At 42.9% G+C, this 18,017-nt stretch overlaps 1 protein-coding gene across 8 annotated transcripts in view; it reads left to right on the forward strand.

Moving 5' to 3' along the window:
* The window catches only part of auts2a (activator of transcription and developmental regulator AUTS2 a), a 346,590-nt gene that overhangs the window by 100,846 nt on the left and 227,727 nt on the right, over positions 1–18,017 (forward strand). The gene's annotated exons all lie outside the window — the stretch shown is intronic.

Here is an 18,017-nt window from a genome sequence, read left to right on the forward strand (position 1 = left end):
GAGCTGGTGGTGGTCAGATTTTGATGCACCACCCACTGCCATCTTAAAAGTGTCTGATTGGGAATTTTTCATCATGACATTGATCCCAAACACTCTGCCAGTGCTGTAAGAAGCGTACTTGGATAGTGGTGGATTGGCTTCTTCACAGCCCAGCCCTCAACATTAGTGAAACAGTGTGGGACCATCCTGGTAGAGAACAGAAAGAAATAACATTTCCTAATAGATTTCAGGCTGTTTTAAAGAATAAATATATTTTAAATACCAAATATTGACTTTCAAGCTCATTAAATTTAGCTGAGTCTGTGTTTGCCTTGTATGCTGTATTTCTGTGTATGTTTGCATGTACTTCAATAAACTGCTGCAGTTTCCAATTTTCCCAGTAAAATGCACCCAAGACTGCACATTACTGTAAATGCACACGTACATGAACCTTCAAGGTTTCATCACACTAATATCCTTTAATAAGGTGTGTAATTGCTTAAAGCCTCTTCTCTTGCTCCTCTTTGATGCAGTCTCCACACTACAAAGGCAATTACTTAATAAATTTCAATTAGGCAAGTCCTAGATTTCAGCTCTGCACAGAGAATTAACCTATGAAAAGCTTCCTGTTTGGAGAGTGACTGCCTGGAAAGTGCTCCGCAGAGAATTTCTGTTATCAATGGTCTATTGCCGTTGCTATGTTGTGTTGATACCTATAAAAGAGAGGGTCAGAGAGTAGATAGTGGCTGAGTAAGAAAAGCATCAGTGGGTTAAAGGTTCACAATGGAGTGAAATACTGGTATGTGGCCTAGAATGCATTTACAGGTTAAGAAAAGGACATATTTACCCAGCATGTGGCTCACTAAACCGCTCAGTTCCAGTCCAGCTTCATCCATGACTGTCACTGACCTTTGGCCCACTAACTACGCCTGAGCGGTGACTGACGATGTGACTTGGACCAAAGCACAGAACATGTTTTTGAGCTGCTTTGTTATTGTTGAAAAAGGGTTGGAGTTAAATTCAGAGCAGTGTCCCTGAGACCATCCACTTCATTAATGTTGTTTTTACATATCAGAGCCTTACACTAAGTAGCTCAGTATGTGCATACGTTTTATTTTAATGTTTTCATCATAAATCTCCACAGGTTTTTTGTCTTTTCAGCTTCAATGTTAAGCACATGAAGTTTGAGTATAATGGACTGTGCTACATTAAGAAAACAAACAAAATTTCCACTATTTGTGCTATTTTCACACATTCTTAGAAGGGGTTTGTGTAATTGGACAGTTTGTAGGTTTGCTGCCGGCAAGTCCATAAAATGTGTTTTTAATTTGATCATGATCCCTTAAGCTTAGCTCTGTCTGTTGACAGCCTTATACAGATAGGGACTGTTTACCTCAGCTCACAATGTTAGTGAGAAGTACTCGTCTTTGTTTACGGTGGAGGGGACTGTAAAAACTTTGAGAGTCCGATACAGATCAGTGAGTCAGAGAAGCTCATTTTTGATGAATGACGGCCATAGATTAATTTATTCAGGATATCCTGATCTTTCAGTACGCACTGCTGTTAGTCTTTGTTAACTGCTGTTAGCCGCTGTTAGCCTTTGTTAACTCCTGTTAGCGACTGTTAGCCTTTGTTAACTGCTGTTAGCTGCAGTTAGCCTTTGTTAACTCCTGTTAGCGGCTGTTAGCCTTTGTTAACTCCTGTTAGCTGCAGTTAGCCTTTATTAACTGCTGTTAGCTGCTGTTAGCTTTTGTTAACTGCTGTTAGCTGCTGTTAGTCTTTGTTAACTCCTGTTAGCGGCTGTTAGCCTTTGTTAACTCCTGTTAGCTGCAGTTAGCCTTTGTTAACTCCTGTTAGCGGCTGTTAGCCTTTGTTAACTCCTGTTAGCTGCAGTTAGCCTTTATTAACTGCTGTTAGCTGCTGTTAGCTTTTGTTAACTGCTGTTAGCTGCTGTTAGTCTTTGTTAACTGCTGTTAGCTGCTGTTAGTCTTTGTTAACTGCTGTTAGCCGCTGTTAACTCCTGTATACCAAAAATTGTCTTTGAAGTGGATGTTACTTTGTTGGACTCTGATGCTTGGATAAACTTATACGATGTGAGAACGCAGTCAAAATGTTTTTGAGGAAAAGTGTAATTTTAAGAACATTTGAGCCTAACACTAGCTGGCATATTGTCAGCTTATAACCATCTTCTGGTGTTGTTATTTAGACAGCTAATTTTCATGCTCACTATAAGCTTACTTATAGTCAGCATGTCTAATCTGCTGACTATAAGTTATATGTTCATGCAAGTCTTCATCTGTTAGAGCTCTGACTGCAGTTCACTTGAGGAGCTGAGGCACACAGAAGCCAATTACTTCTCTTCTGCCTCTGGCATTGCTGGTCTCAAAGACCCCATTAGGTGAAAGGAAGATGTCCTTCCCGGTGACTGTATTTGAATGTGATGGGTCAACACTGCAAGTGTCACAAAGCGCAAACCGGATCTGGTGAATTTTTAATAGATTATTGTAAGCTAATAAGAAGAGGTAATTACACAGAGTTAATTACATACAGTCCCCGTAACATGACAGGTATTTTGGTTTTATACACTCCCTAGAGGCAGGTTGTTCTAGCCTGATTTTTTGGCTAAATGTGAGCCAAGAATAGTTGTAACAAACACTCATTATATCCAAAAGGGACAGTAGGGGTTGTCAACATCCGATATGAAATGTTGGATACAAGCTTAAGTTTCAGCTAACAGTTTGGTCCAATGCTAATCTTCCAGTCATCTTTTGTAGCACTCAGCACCATAGAGACAGCTGATTGTCTGATTGTAGGACAAGATAACCAGATAATGGCACTGCTGTTATTCCACATGTTTCATCTTCTTAATCATAAGCTGTAAAATAACCTCAACAGTGATACTGTGAATTTTAGTAATTCATGCATAATATGATCCCATCTGTTCAAGAAATGATGAATTTCAGACTTTATAGAATAATCTTGACATCATTTGACAAATGTGACTGACATGTTGTCGTCCTTATTCTCCTGCTGCTCAACAAAGGAGAATTTTTTTGTCAGTTTATTACTTCCAACCAAAACCTTTTAAATGTGAGTCCGAAACTTGGAATGGGAGTTAATGACGAGCACTTAAGATAAGATAAGATAGAACTTTATTAATCCCTCGGGTGGGTTCCTCTGGGAAATTCGACTTCCAAAAAGCACAGCAACGACCAAAGTTACAGTTACAGAATTGTTATATATATATATATATATATATATACACACACACACACACACACACACACACACACACACACACATATATAAATACAGAGACAAATATAAATAAAATATACAAAGGGGATAAATAGAATAAATAGGAATAAAAAATAAAAATACAAGTGAATTGCACATTTCAAGTATTGAGTCTATCGCACTGTTGACTATTTACAAAAAGTATTGCACAAGGTATTGCACAGTGAGGTGAAGAGGCACTACAGCTTAGTTGTTCCCCCCTCCTTTGTCCTCCTGTTTCCCCTCCCTCTCCCCTCCAGGGAGGAGTTAAACAGTCTGATGGCGTGTGGGACAAAGGAGTTTTTAAGTCTGTTAGTTCTTGTCTTGGGGAGAAGCAACCTGTCACTGAACAGACTCTTCTGATTGTTTATGGCCGTGTGCAGAGGATGCCCAGCATTGTCCATAATGTCCATCAGTTTCTTTAATGTCCTTTTCTCTGCCACTGTCACCAGAGTGTCCAGCTTCATGCCGACCACAGAGCTAGCCCTCCTGATCAGTTTCTCCAGCCTGGATGAGTCCCTCTTTGCTGTGCTGCTCCCCCAGCACACCACAGCATAGAAAAGTACTCCAGCAACCACCGACTGGTAAAACATCCTCAGGAGCTTCCTGCAGATGTTAAAAGACCTCAGCCTCCTGAGGAAGTACAGTCGGCTTTGGGCTTTTTTATACAGGTGCTCTGTGTTGCATGACCAGTCCAGTTTATTGTCCACCCACAGCCCGAGGTACTTGTACTTGTTGACCACCTCCACCTCCTCCCCCTCTATCTGAACCGGCAGAACTTGAAGTCGGTGTAAGTAGCCCTTCATCACAGTAAATGAGAGAGAGGTTTTAATGACTGTGGAGAGCGTGGCTGCAGGGAGTAGGAGGAACATCCGAAAGCTCATATTTGCACGTGTTGAGTCATTTCTGGAAAGTCCTTATCTCACTTTGCTTTTCATCAGCTCCACGCTCCCTGATGGGGGTAAAAAGAAAATCAATTTGCCTCCATTTCCTTCTACCTCATTTCCCTCCTTTTGATAACACGGCAGACCACATCCTCTTAGTAATTTGTCCTTATTGGAGTTAGTCATTCCCAGTGAATTGTCTCTGATTTTTGGATTACTCAAAATCCACTGGCAAAGGAAGTTAACACAGCACCATGAAATTGTATGAATTAACAGAGGATAATAGTTGATAATAACTGGGGCACCGTCATGACTATTGTGTAATTATTACATGCAGTCTACCAGTTAATTGTCTGTAATGTCATCTTTATTTATCCCATAATGAACCATCAGATTACATAACAATGAAAGAACTTAAATGGACACTATATGAATCCACAGGAATACATTTCTTACATAAACTAAAGATATTTGGCTCATAGAGTTACTGTGATTTACCAGCATCTCTCCATATTTTGCCCATGTCAGGATAGTGTCATCATACCAACACATGGAACATGTTTTCAGGCTTAAGGCTGAACTTTGGTTCCATCATTTAGCCTGAGAACAGTTGACTCAAACTCAGGAACACACAGGGTTTGCATGCATGAGCCTGCACCCATGGCTGACGTTACATTAACCTTACTTTAGCACTCTTTTGCATACTGTTTGCTTGAAAAAACGCAGAGCTTGGACTAGAGTTGAAACATCCTCATCATTGGTTTTAGTATTGCTTGAATACTGTGTGAAGGACTGGATTAGTACTGAGTCTTCAGAGTGAAGTGTTTTACTTGAACACCCGTGATCAAACAGTTCATTTTAGAGATCGAGCAGGTCGTCTACGCAACTGGAAGGTTGATGGTTTGATTCCCACTGGCTGCAGCGATGGGATCTTTACTCTATGACATAAGATGAGCAAGTAAGAAGTTTTACTTGTTGTCAAAATTCAGTGTTTTAAACTCCAGTTTTACTGGTTTCTTCATTATTTGCGTTTGGCCAAACTGCTATAAGTTTCATTACCTTGCACATCACACCAAAGATAAATAATAGTAGACAAACAGTTTCGTCACAATAAAGACGTATATTCTACTCTAGAGATGGACAAAAGCTTCAGTGGAGGCTCATTTACTGAGTGACCAACCTCTTCATTTAGTATTTCATTTATTTTATTTAATACTTCATTTGGCACAGTGAAGATGAGATGTTAGTGAACTGTTGTCACTCGATGTACTGTAGCTCACATATACTCGGTGATGATGGCTCGTTTACATGGAAGTAGTTTATTAAGTGTCAGAAATTAAAAGAGTTAGAGGCTTCAAGTGTCATCACACTTCAAAATAATTGCATTATTGAAATAATACGGTTATAATATAATTAATTGACACTTTTAGTTCTTCTGGTACTGCTTGTTTTTTCGGACTCGGCTCTTTGTGCAGCTCAGTTTAAGCATAAACAGAGTTTGAGAGTTGATGTTTATATTTCTTTGTCCTGGAGACCTGACTGAGCCGCCCTTTATTTCCCCCCTCAGTGATGACCATAACACCATGGCAACAGCAACATGGTAATAAGACATAGTACAGTAGGACATCCTGATGTTGTTTGACATCCACTGTTACAGAATCGTGGCAGCCTGAACAAACTCTTCAAGCCAGATATGGCAGACAACATGAAAACACTTTCTTCGTCTCTGTGCCTTCATACAGGCAGAAGTCAGAGTCCTGTTTGATGCCAGCTCATTTCCGACTGCTTTTGGGCTACATTCCCACAGGAATGCAGACTGACCTGAAATGGGAAGAGGATAAGACTTTGACCTTGGCTCAGCCTTTATTCTCCCCACTGCTTTCATCACTCAAAACAAAATGTTGTTGGAAACCCCTCTTAACTTGCCACGCAGGCACAAATTCAGAGCGAAAGGAGTGGTATTGATCCTTTAACCTTACACAACACCAGATATGAAGGATGAGAGCTCCAGAACAAGTTATAATCCACTGTCAGAGAAAAACTGTTCGTACTTGACAGGAGAAAAAATACTCAAGTCAGTGTGCATTCACTGCTTTAAGAGAGTGTGCAGCTACACAAAAGGAACACTTTTAAAACATCAGATCCCAATGGAGAAAAATGATTTAAAAAATAAATACCTGTGATGATATTTAATAGAATATCATCGTTTAATAGAAATGAAAACGTTCAACCTACAGAAGGCTCATTTCAGAACTGCCTGGAAATTGAAGTGGAAAATTATGGGAGAAGCTGTTCCGATTGGCTACTGAGACGAGGGATGGTGTCCTGGAGCTTTCCTCCCTAATGTGGACCAGAGCATCGCTGAGCTCTGGACAGTCTGAAATGCAACCTGGCGGTTAGATTGGACCCAGAGGTGCGCTATTGGCGAGGGTTGCCTTCCTCTTCTAGGGACTCCCTACATGCATTATCGTGCACTAGGAGGAAACTCGAGGCCCATTGCACCAGCATAGAGTCTGACAGCGGATCCAGAGGTATCCTCCTGATACCTAATGGCCATCAGGCTGCCAGATGTCCACACCAGTGAGCTAAAGGAGGTTGTTTTGTAGAGCTCTGCCAGCAGTCAGTGTCTTCCAGCCCTGGCGACGGGTTAAGGCAGCGCTCCCCAACCTTTTTTGTGCCATGGACCGGCCTTTAAGGTGTCGAGGAAAAATACAACAAAATAAAACCATTACCGGTACCAAAAATGAATTTCTTCATAACACATGGAGAAAAACCAGGGACACCGAGTTAACGATAACAATGATAAAAACCCTGAAAACCATAAATTTCACACCCAAGCATCGACTCTCGTGGCCCGCTACCAAACGGCTCGCGGGGCGGTACCGGGCCGGGGGGGAGTTGGACTACTTGTATCACCTCATGCTGCCAGCAGCGACACTGACCCCTAGCCAAATGCAAAACTAGTGAAAAAACGTAACTGACCAGATCAAATCCCAGACGTTTAACTGACTTAATGCTTATTCTGATGAAAAAGTATCAAATTATTTTAAACACAGTGAGCGTAGTATGAAGGCAGTCGTACCTCTGGGTGCGCCCTCGAGTTTTGCCTTCTTCAGAGTCATGTACAGTAGAGTATAAAAGGAAATGGTAAAATGTGTTGACTGTCAGAAAAGGCCCAGATGAGCAGATGGAGACTGTTTCTCCAAGGAACCCGCAGGGGAGACCAGACTCCATCCTCTTCTTTTCCCTCCCGATCCTCTTGACTGTGCCAGTCCTTTGCCACCGCAGGCTGAGGAGGTGGCAGTCTCAGTTTTCCTGTCACCCTAGAGCAGGGAGAGAGAAATAGCCATCTGTGATTTACCCAGACCCTGGGCTCATCTGCCACCGACAGAGGAGGAAAAATATTCAATCTTGCTTAAAACCTTCGTGCATTCGAGCGCACGCCACATCTCTGTTGTGACAAATGCTTCTATCAGCCTCTGTGAAGCAAAGTGAAACGAGGACGGGTCGGTGTGAAAATACAAGCGAATAGCTTAACAGACTTGGAGGTAAAAGCAAAAAAACATTACGGCTTATTTTGTTCTGTTGAAGTCGCCTTCTCTGCATCACACAGAATCTCTCCTGCCTGGGAATCCTTTGACAGTAAGCTTGAATTTATATAAAGTCGCCATGTGAAACATCATTATATGGTTTCCTGGAATAAACACAGCATGTCTAGACCATGTCCCCTCTCAGCCAGAAGCTGCAGGGACTGGAAAGATGGAGTAATTGAATCCTGAGCAAAAAAACAGAAAACACAGCTACACCAACAATGGCTCCCTCTCCCTTTCTCCCTCTCTCTCTCCCTCTCTCTCTCCCCCCCTCCCTCCCCCTTTCTCTCTCTCCCCCTCTCTCTCTTTCTCTCTCTCCCTCTCTCTCTCTCTCCCTCTCTCTCTCCCCCTCTCTCTCCCTTTCTCTCCCTCTCTCTCTCCCCCTCTCTCTCTCCCTCTCTCTCCCTCCCTCTCTCACTTTCTCTCTCTCTCCCTCTCCCTCCCTCCCCCCCTCTCTCTCTCCAGTTCAGATGAGTAAACTGGAGCTGGAGTCCTGAAATGTGTTGCATCCTGGGCTGTTTTTGTGATGTGCTGGCACCCTCTGCTGCTAGCTGAGGAGAATGCTTGGACCTTTTTTCATTTAACATGCATCCTTTTTCCAATTTTGGTGCTCAGATTGTGATATTTTAAATGCTACCTTTATTATTATTGTTGTTGTTGTTATTATTTACTCATTTAGAACAAAAGCAGTGCCGTAAAGGGTTTGGTCAGCAGCTTTAATGTAAAAACTCTAATTGCACCATGTTTCACCCACCGATGGTCAGCTTTAGGGCCACGCTCTGATGAGTCTAATTAAAAAATATACATCTGCACATTTTGCCTAATAAAGCAATGTGAGCTTTAATGTGCTTTGTGTAATCCAGACACACTGATGCACCCTCACACAGTCTGCTAGTTTATTATCACAGCCTGCCTCAAATCCAAGTTGATGTGATTTTCTGTGGTGCAGCAACCAGCTGGCAATAATGAAGCTAAAATAAGTAGAGCTTATTATACAGCGGTGCATACGAGGGTCTGTCCGCGTCGCAGTCACTTCTCCAGTAAAAATATGCCACTCTGCAGGGTTTGACTCTCGGTGACACATCCTTGTTAGTGTGGAAGACTCCAGTGCCATGTGCATGGGTGTGTGCTGACAGAGCCGTCTCCTCTGCATGAAGCAGATTTCTCGTGTTTTCAGAGCTAAGTGGGTGTAATGAGCAAAAAATAATGCTGCTTTGCAAAAACTAGATTCTTTTGATTATCGCACGGCATCAACAGCTCTCTACAAACATGCTCTTCAACACTGTGAATGTATCCAGATGTGTAAAGATGTTCCTGATTTGTACAGAATTATGCGCTTAAAAGGTTTGTGTTTAAGAAACCGCGTAAACAAGTCTGCATGCAGTTTGCAGTTGAAATGTGCTAATTGGTCACTGCCTGCTGGGCTCCTTACATCACACCAGTACGTGACAGCAGGAGCTGCACAAACTTAAAAGCTGCTTTACGTGTTACTGCATCAGAGTTCACCAAATTAAACTCTGAGGTCAACTTCTTGTTGGAACCTGCAGTGAAGTGGGAGAACATTAAACATCACCCTCACATACAGAGCAACCATCATTGCCTTTGAAATACAGATTTGTCTCTGGGCAAAAGGTTCACGCGATCAATACGGCTATTGTAATAGAGTCTACCTTTATTTCCTTTTAACTGTGCTTTAGATCACTTTGATAGCTCTCTCCCAAGCTGCCGTTAACCTTGATTCAAAGGTCTTTGGCTCAGTGCTATCTCTTGGAGTTGACCTGTTAAGAGCTGCGGTGGAGGTGACTGCTTTGATGCCTTTATGCTGCCTCTGCTGCTTCCCTGACTTGCCTCGAGCTATACAATACACTTACGCACAAGACTGTCAGAAGAAATGGAGAAGCTGAGAACACACGGATGTGTTTGCGCATCTTGTGATGCTGAGATGTTGGACGATCCGAGTCAGAGGCCACATGCAGCACTAGTGCATCCCCCTCCTCCCTGATGCATTTCCCCTGTCAGTGTACACATGTAGTTCATAGGTTACAATCAATCATTTAACTAGACTGTTGTGAAGGAGCGCGAGTAATGAGATGCGGCCTGTTCTTCAGAGTTTGTAATGGGGTCGCTCCCCGTAAGGACCCCTGGGTGGATCGCCTCCTTCTTCTTCTAGAATCACGTGTTTTGGCTCAGAGGTCATTATCCTCTGCTCCCAGTCCCATGTGTCTTTGGCCCTGGGGGGGAAGTAAAGGAGGCATCTGCAGAATACTTACTGCCTGTAGCTACATAGAAACAAAATGTGTGAAATCCAAAACAAGATATTATTTTGTAATTTCTTACTGTGAGCTTTGAAGACCGTTTGTAAATGTAATTATATCTAAATTTAGCTTTACATGCTGTAATTTGGTGAAATGGATGGTTTCATGCTCAGATACAGACACTGTAATGGGAGTGATTGTTACAGTTATTTTTTGAATTAATATTATTATTCCAGCCTTTCCCTCCTCTGCCCTCCATCACTGCGCACATTTTCTGTAGGTCTTAGCTTGTTCTAGCTTTAGCCATGTTACTGGTTAGTAGGATATTGTGGAGCCGTCATCACCCATTTGGATCATTTATGAGAAACGAGATGAATATAAATTACATTTCTTGTTTTTATAGTTGCTCATTTATTCAGCGGGGCTTTTTTAAAAATATACATGAACTTGAGTGGATTGGTGAGATAAAAGGACGACTGTAACTATGTGGGAGCATAAACGCAAAATAGATGGTTACGCTGCAGATTTCTCAACTGTGACCAGTTGGAAGACGTCAGAGTGAGCACAGAGAGGACTCCTTCATCATTTATCCAACACTTCCCATTTTTATTTTCTCTTCTTTGCTTTAAGTAGATTAGTTTGGCATCTGGTGCAAATTTCACGTTTCTGAGGTCAGGTTTTGATCTCTTCTATTATCTTTCATCATAATTCTTTTCTTACAAACAGCCTTTTTCTTCTGTTTTAATACTAGAAGCACCAACAGGGTCATTTTAACCTTGTCCTGCAAAGACAACAGCCATTGAAGACATGTAGTTGTTATTTTCTAGTAACAGTTTAGGTTTTAGGGCTATTACTAGTTTTAGAATTCATAATAAAGACTACATATACTCGAATAATGTAATTTTCTGTGTGAGGAAGTGTTACACTGCACAGCTGTCTGGCAGACAGACCGGGGAGGTAACCAAGCAACAGTTTGTGCACGGCATGGCAAAAATCAATGAGTCCTGTATCTGGGAAGTTCACGTTTGTACTCTGCACCAGTGGAGGGTGTGGCCATTGAAGGTCTGTGAAATCCTGAGCTTAAAGGTTGGTAAGATGGACAGCGTGGGTAACTCGCTGGAGAGTACAAGCAGGAGAAGGTACGCCTCCCTGTGGAAATGAAGGACTCTGCTGATGGAGCACAAACGTTAGCGTCTGCACAGGCCGAAAGTGAAAGGGGCAAATCGAGGTCAGCCACACCATCGCAAACCTCCAACTTCAGAAAGTCATGGATGCAGCTAAAACTGGACATATTGGACTAAACCTGCGAGCATTACTAATGTTCTGATCCAAAGCAGGCAAGAAACAGCAAAAGACCACAGTATGGGCGCGATATGGTGCATAGAGGCCCAGTAATGTGCTCATGCTGGGTCAGCACGCCACCCTTTTTCCACCACCTTGGAGTCCTTTTTATGATTAATGGGCAAATGGTGGATTTATACATCGGCATGGTGTCTATGCTGATGCTGTACTAATCTGTTGTGGTTAAAAGCGAGCTGAATGCAAAAACAAAGCTGCCTATTCACTGGTCGATCTATGCACCTGCCCTCACCGATGGCCATGAGCTGTGGGCAGTGGCTGAAAGAATGAGCATGTAAGCAGCAGAAATGAGTTTCCTCTGAAGGGTGGTGGGGCTCTCCTTTGGAGATAGGGTGAGGAACTCGGTCATTTGGGACGGACTCAGAGTATAGCTGCTACTCCTTCACATCGAAAGGAACCAGCTGATGAGGTCTGGGCGTCTGACCTGTTTTACACCACTTAGATCCCTCTCAGCTAGCTCGTCCAAACTGCACTGCGTTCATTAAACCTGTTGTCTTTTTAAAGTTTTAATGCTTTGCATCTTCTGTTTAATCTGAACAAGCCCCTAAAATAGTCAGCGATCATTGTCGCCCTCTCAGGGTTTTTATTAGCACTGTTCATTTTAAAGCTCAGCTTTTGAACCTGACGATGTAACTGCATCGGCTCAGTTTGCCAGACATCAAATATTTGAACGGCTCAGAAAAGAATCACTCTGAGGCTAACAAAGATTTGAATGGGCACATGGAAGCTGAGGATCAGGAATTTATCCAAACCATGCAGCAGTGTATTAATGCCTAAGCTCATGCTCTGGATGGATCATCTCAGGTGTTCTTGTGACTGACGTTTGGCCCATTTTCAGCACGTTTTTCCTGCTGCAGTTGCATTTCTCTCTGCCCATCAGGGCCTCATACGATCCAAACCATAGCTGTGTAGCCACCACGTAGCACCATTATACACCAGCTAGTCCAACTTCAGCAACCCTGCAAACGCCACTGCTGTTTAGTTTTCCATCTTCATTTATGTCCGAAATGACAGCAGAGATGTACGTTTGCATTTTCCAGAAATCCCTCAGTCTGAACATCCTATATCATTATATGGAAACAAGCTTACTTGAGTTTGGGAACTGAAGAGGAGTTGCGACCAGGAAACTGCTAATGACATCGGATTGCAAGCAGCTAGAAGGGGTGGTGAGAAAGACTGGGCATCTCTGGACTGTTGCCCCCATGACATGAAGCTGGAAAAGTACTGGTCCTATTGGTAGATGTCTTGGTTTTGACATTTAGTATTTTAATGTCAAAACCATGGGAAGAATATGAAAGACCTTGTGGTCTTGCACTGGATTTAAGTAGGTTTCTTTGCTTCTTTTCTCACTGTGTGATTTTCAGTCTGTTGTGGGTGCAGACTCTATGTAAGAGACTTTGAGACCCTGTTTAGCATCACGAGTTCTGACCTAGCCTCCAGCCATCCTGTTTCTGAACATATAACTTACAGTGCCCCCACACACCACTCACCCTGTTTCTAGTCTCTGTCTGTGAGCAATTAGTCTGTGTTTATCTGTTTCCTGCTTTCATCTGATCTGTTCGCTGACCAGTGCTGGGACAGCTGGGTCTGTAGGCTGCTTCCCTAGGAGAGGGTGAATGCGTGCAAAGGAGCTGAGGAAGGGAGGAGGTGAACTGAAACATCATGGAGCTGGCATTGGCTCATGCATCTGAAAGTTATTGGAACATGGAGTATTTCCCCTCCTTTTTATGTTCCTTGTTGCTCTCTGGAGTCTGTTTCCCCCCACTTCAACCAGCAGACCCCCAACCAAATCGCGTGCTGAATTGTTTGGAAATGACTCCAAATGAAGCCTTGGCTCTGTACTCAGACTCTGCGTGTGTGTGTGTGTGTGTGTGTGTGTGTGTGTGTGCATGTCTGTGTTTTTGCACGCCAGTTTGAACCTGCGATCATTTCTGCAGGCCTTTGGCAAAGTCAGCACACGACATGTTGGTACTCTTACATGAATTTGACAAACCATCTTCTTCTTTCAGCACGGTGTAATAGAAACACTTTTGTGGAGGTTTATTTGGCATTAACTTTATTTACATGTGTGGGATTTAATTTATCTTTGCAGTCTGAAGGCAAGGTCAGGTCATTTTCCGTCAATCCGGTCTTCAAGTGATGACGTGATGAATCCTGCTTCTGGGCCCAAACTAAGGCTGTTGTGTGTTTAACATGTTTTAATGCTTTGTATCTTGTTCTATTTAATCTCAACAAGCCCCTAAAAACATTCAGTGATCACTGTCGGCCTCTCTCGGTTTTTATTACTGCTGTTCATTTTAAAGCTCAGTTTTTTAAACCTTACGGTGTAACTCCAGCCCATGCAGCAGTATATTAATGACTAACCTCGTATTGTGGATGGATTATCTCAGTTGTTCTCCTGACTGAAGTTTGGTCCGTTTACAGCATCCTGCCATGCGATTGCATTTGTCTCTAACCATCAGGAACCTTCACGTTAACTTTTATCCAGTGGAAAATTGTTAGCGTTCATCCTCCAGCTTCACTGTGTTTATGCTAACATAGCTGTGTAGCTAGCGATCACATAGCACATCATTATATACCAGCTAGTGCAACTGCAGTAACCCTACAAACGTCACTGCTGTTTAGTTTTCTGTCTTCATTTATGTTGGAAGTGATAGCAGAGCTGTACGTTTGAATTCTTTCAGAAACCTCTCAGTCAGAACATGCTATATCATGTTTAGGTGGAAGCTAGCGAGCTAACTTCCTGCTAACTTCTAACTCTGTTAAATTTACTAAATTCTGTTTTCATGGATGCCTGGATGTTAAACTTAATTGTTACACCTGGTAAAGCAGCAACACTGATGATTTTATTAAAGATGAAAGAATTTAGACAGTTTTTAACTCTCAGTGATGCTGCAGTGATCGCTTGACTTTGGGACCTGAAGCGGAGTTTGGACCCAGACACTGCTAATAACATCAGACTTAAAGACCGGATTGACTTCTGAGAGAAATACTTCACTGTTACATGAGTGTATCACTCCACCTTCCATCTAATGCCATCCCAGAAAATCAATTCTATCCATTTTGACACAAAGTTTTTAGTAAAATCTCAGTTTATGAGGATTCATCGAGGTATTTAAAGGCATCTTCATGTCTGTGTATTTGATGCATTTTTTGTATAACTAAATCAGTAGAAGGACTTCTGTGTCCAAAAGCCGTAGTTGTGCTTTGTTTATAATTAGTAAATCCTGTAGTTGCCCATTAACATGTTAGCATGCTAGTTTTAACATTCAGCTCATGTTAGCATGCTAGTTTTAGCATTCAGCTCAGAGCATTATGTAACAGTTGCTAGCTTTGACCAGTTTGAAGTTATTTCCTGCCCCAAAAATTGGTTAGCTAGATTAGCATTAAATACAGATTCCTCCTTCATCACATTAATGCTCGTTTGATTGACCGGTTTAGAGCTTTTTCCCCTACATGAATTATTTCCTTGTAAGTCTCACTGCATACTTTTTTACAGTAATAAAGCTAAACTAGTGGTCAGTGGTCAGCTCTCCCAAAGGAACAAACAAGTTATTGCTGCACCTCATGGACCTTAATACAAGCTTCCTCACTGCATTACAGCAAAAGTAATTTGTGCCAAGGCAGCCTGGTGCTATAATCCCCAGCAGTAGAAGGCAGAGGGGGGGAGGCTAATGTGATTTCCTGGCTGTGGCCTAGACGGGACTCAGACCTGTATTATCTGGCCATCAGAGAGACTTAGCTTCAACTGTAATATCTGTGTGGAGAGCAGGAAATGGCCTTTGTGTTGCTGGCCAATATGGCCTGCGGAGAGGAAGCGAGGAAACATGCACTGTGCCGTGCCGGCCCATTGCAGCAGTGTTGTAGAGGAGTGGGGGTGTCGTTTGTTGTAAAGCCTTCCCTCCTTCACTAACAGTTCCCACAGGTGAGTTTCATTAAAAAAGTGTCTCTCATTTGTCTCCATTAATTTTTTTAACCTTATATTTGATTATGTAAGAGAACTATGTTGTAGCACAGAGCTGCTTCTGAGTTTAAAAGATTAAAGCAAACTCTAAGGAGGAAGTGTTTTGCAGGATGGCGTGCTCACTCTTTTTCATGCTAGCAGGTTTAATGGAAAATCGGAGCAGAGCTGAAGCGTTGTAGCTCACGGGGTTGAACATCTGGGCTGCTGCAGCCGGAGGAGAGAGCAAGCTAGCACATAAACAAAAAGTGTCAGGTCCACTGTACGTGCTCTCGTGTGTCGTACACTAGGACGGACGTTGACAAGCGATTATGACAAAGATGTCCACGCTAAAAACACAGCGTCACGCTCGAGTCTGTGCAGATGGGCAGCTCCAGAGCCTCTACAGCCTGCTAAAGCTTCTTCCCAGTTTGTGTTGAAAAAGAAGAGACTCCTTTTTAGACATATTGATATTTGAGATATTTGTAGAAAAACTGGCGCATTTCAGCCTCCTCCTCCCTCCTGATGCTGGTAAAGCCATGCAGAAACAATGCTCATTGACCTCATGTTGGCCTGTTCTGTTGCCCCTGAACTTAATTGTTTTGATATGTCTTTGCACGCTATATAACTGTGTAATTTGAGATCCAAAGAGATCTCAAGATAACCTTGTAATGCAATTGTGCACAGTCCTCAAAATATTATCAGCAAGCCACTGACTGCACCTTTCCAGCTCTGTTCAGCTCCGTGTTGTGCCTAAACGCACACCAGTCGCTGAAACGATACCCTAAACTCTTTTTTGTTTTTTTGGATTTCATCCCTCCGAGCTTTTGAAACTCTGTTATCTGGGCGCAGCGATGGCCGTGGGGGACATGGCCAAGCGTAGGCATGTGTGTGGGAAGTGAGCAGGCAGGCAGGCTGTCACTTAGCATTACAGCACTACAGGCTCCCCATGGGTGGCATGAGGAGAGTGGAAAGTGATAAGACAAGAGAGAAAGAAGAGTAAGGAGGAAGAACAGGACTGAAGCAAATGATATACAGCAGCCCACACGCGCTCAGCCCCAGCAGCCCTGAGTCAAGGAAACCTGCTGTTTGTTTTTCTTCTGATTAGACCGACTGCTGAAGACAAGCCCTCCGTACGTCACTGCTGACCTAAAAATGCAGAGGAAGGGGTTAAAAAATCAGTAAATGATGGCAAAACTGTGACAGCACTGTGTTGAAATACAAGTTTATATAAAATAGACATAAATGTTACTGTACGACTATCACTGCAGGACAAACTGTAGTCGTAGTGTCCCACTTTCATTGCTTAATAGTGCAGACATCCTCAGTGGCTAATAAAAAAAGGACAAATTAGCTGTTAGGTAATTTGATAGGTTCATGTTAAATGATGGTTTCTCTTCTGTAGTCGTGTATCAAATTTGTCATGCAGGAAAAATCAGTGACATTACCTGCTTTGTTTGTTTGCAGGCCAACTGTGCCTGCACACATGCAGAGATGCTGTCTCCTAAATGTCAGCTGTTTAAAGATATGCAAATGTCTCATTTTCAGCGAGCAGTCCTCGTCTTAGTGCTCAATAACCTATCCACAGACAGATGCAGGGAAATACGGCTCTGTGTTCTGTATCTACGATCAGCATGGACCCTTCTTTACGCCCCTTTGTGTAGTAAGCACAGAGTAGAACCGCTGTATTGACTATATCGATCTTTTACCAATCTGTTCCTGCTTCACTGTTGTAAGCATGACGTGTGAAAGAGTCGGTCCGTCCTCCGTGATGTCCCACGATGGCATTAGATGCTGCCCCCCCCATGCTGGCACAAACCTTGAACAAAGGGAGATTATGTTTCCATGGATGCTGACGCAGTGGCACTCCTGCATCTGATTACTTTTGTTTATAACCCACTGCTGTCCCATGACAGGGGTTGCCTCAGTTTACCTTGGGAGCTGCCAAATTTGGATAAACCCTGTGGGATACAGGAGCCCATTGTAGTTTCAAACCATCGTCAAAAGTGACATGATTATATACACAGCAGCAGCACTGTGTGGATGGGATATGGGCCCTGTGCGCCAGCGGGAGTGGCAGAATGTAAACATTGACTGGGTGGCCCGTTCCCAGTCTCAAGTTGAGGCTAAAACTGAACTACATAACTTCAAGTGAAAGCTGAGTTTGCTTTGTGTCTGCATGATGCAGTATTAACTGCTGGTTTAATTTCAAAATTAAATATATGAATGGATGGACGAGAGATCCAACCACAACCAGGACAGGTTGTCTCTCTGTGACAGACTGGCGACCTGTCCAGGCTGTACGATGCAGGCAGGGCACAGAAAGAGACAGACAACCATTCACACTCTCGGGCACTTTAGGATCACCAGTTAAACCCCTAACCCCGCTAACTGCACGAGTACCCGGAGAGAACCCACACAAACACAGGGAGAACATGCAAACGACACACAGCCAGATGGTGGATTCAAACTCGCAACCCTGTTTGCTGCAAGACAGCAATGCTAACCACCTTAGAGAGATATTTTATATCATGTAAAGTTGAATCAGGAAGCACAGAAGAAGAATTCATGGAAATCAAATCAGTACCGGAATACATGGAATGTCCCAGTAGTTGGAATTTGGTGAAACAGGAATACTAGATAAGCCGCTAACGGCAATCTTTGCTACAATCCTTGTAAATATTTGAAGCGCTCATGCAGAGGGAGTTTTGCCCAATCTGATCTCAGCATAAAT

This window comes from Copadichromis virginalis, linkage group LG10 (assembly GCF_057382275.1).
Source record: "Copadichromis virginalis isolate Kocher_CV1m ecotype Utaka linkage group LG10, C_Virginalis_male_GT1.1, whole genome shotgun sequence".
In the NCBI taxonomy this organism is placed as follows: Eukaryota; Metazoa; Chordata; class Actinopteri; order Cichliformes; family Cichlidae; genus Copadichromis; species Copadichromis virginalis.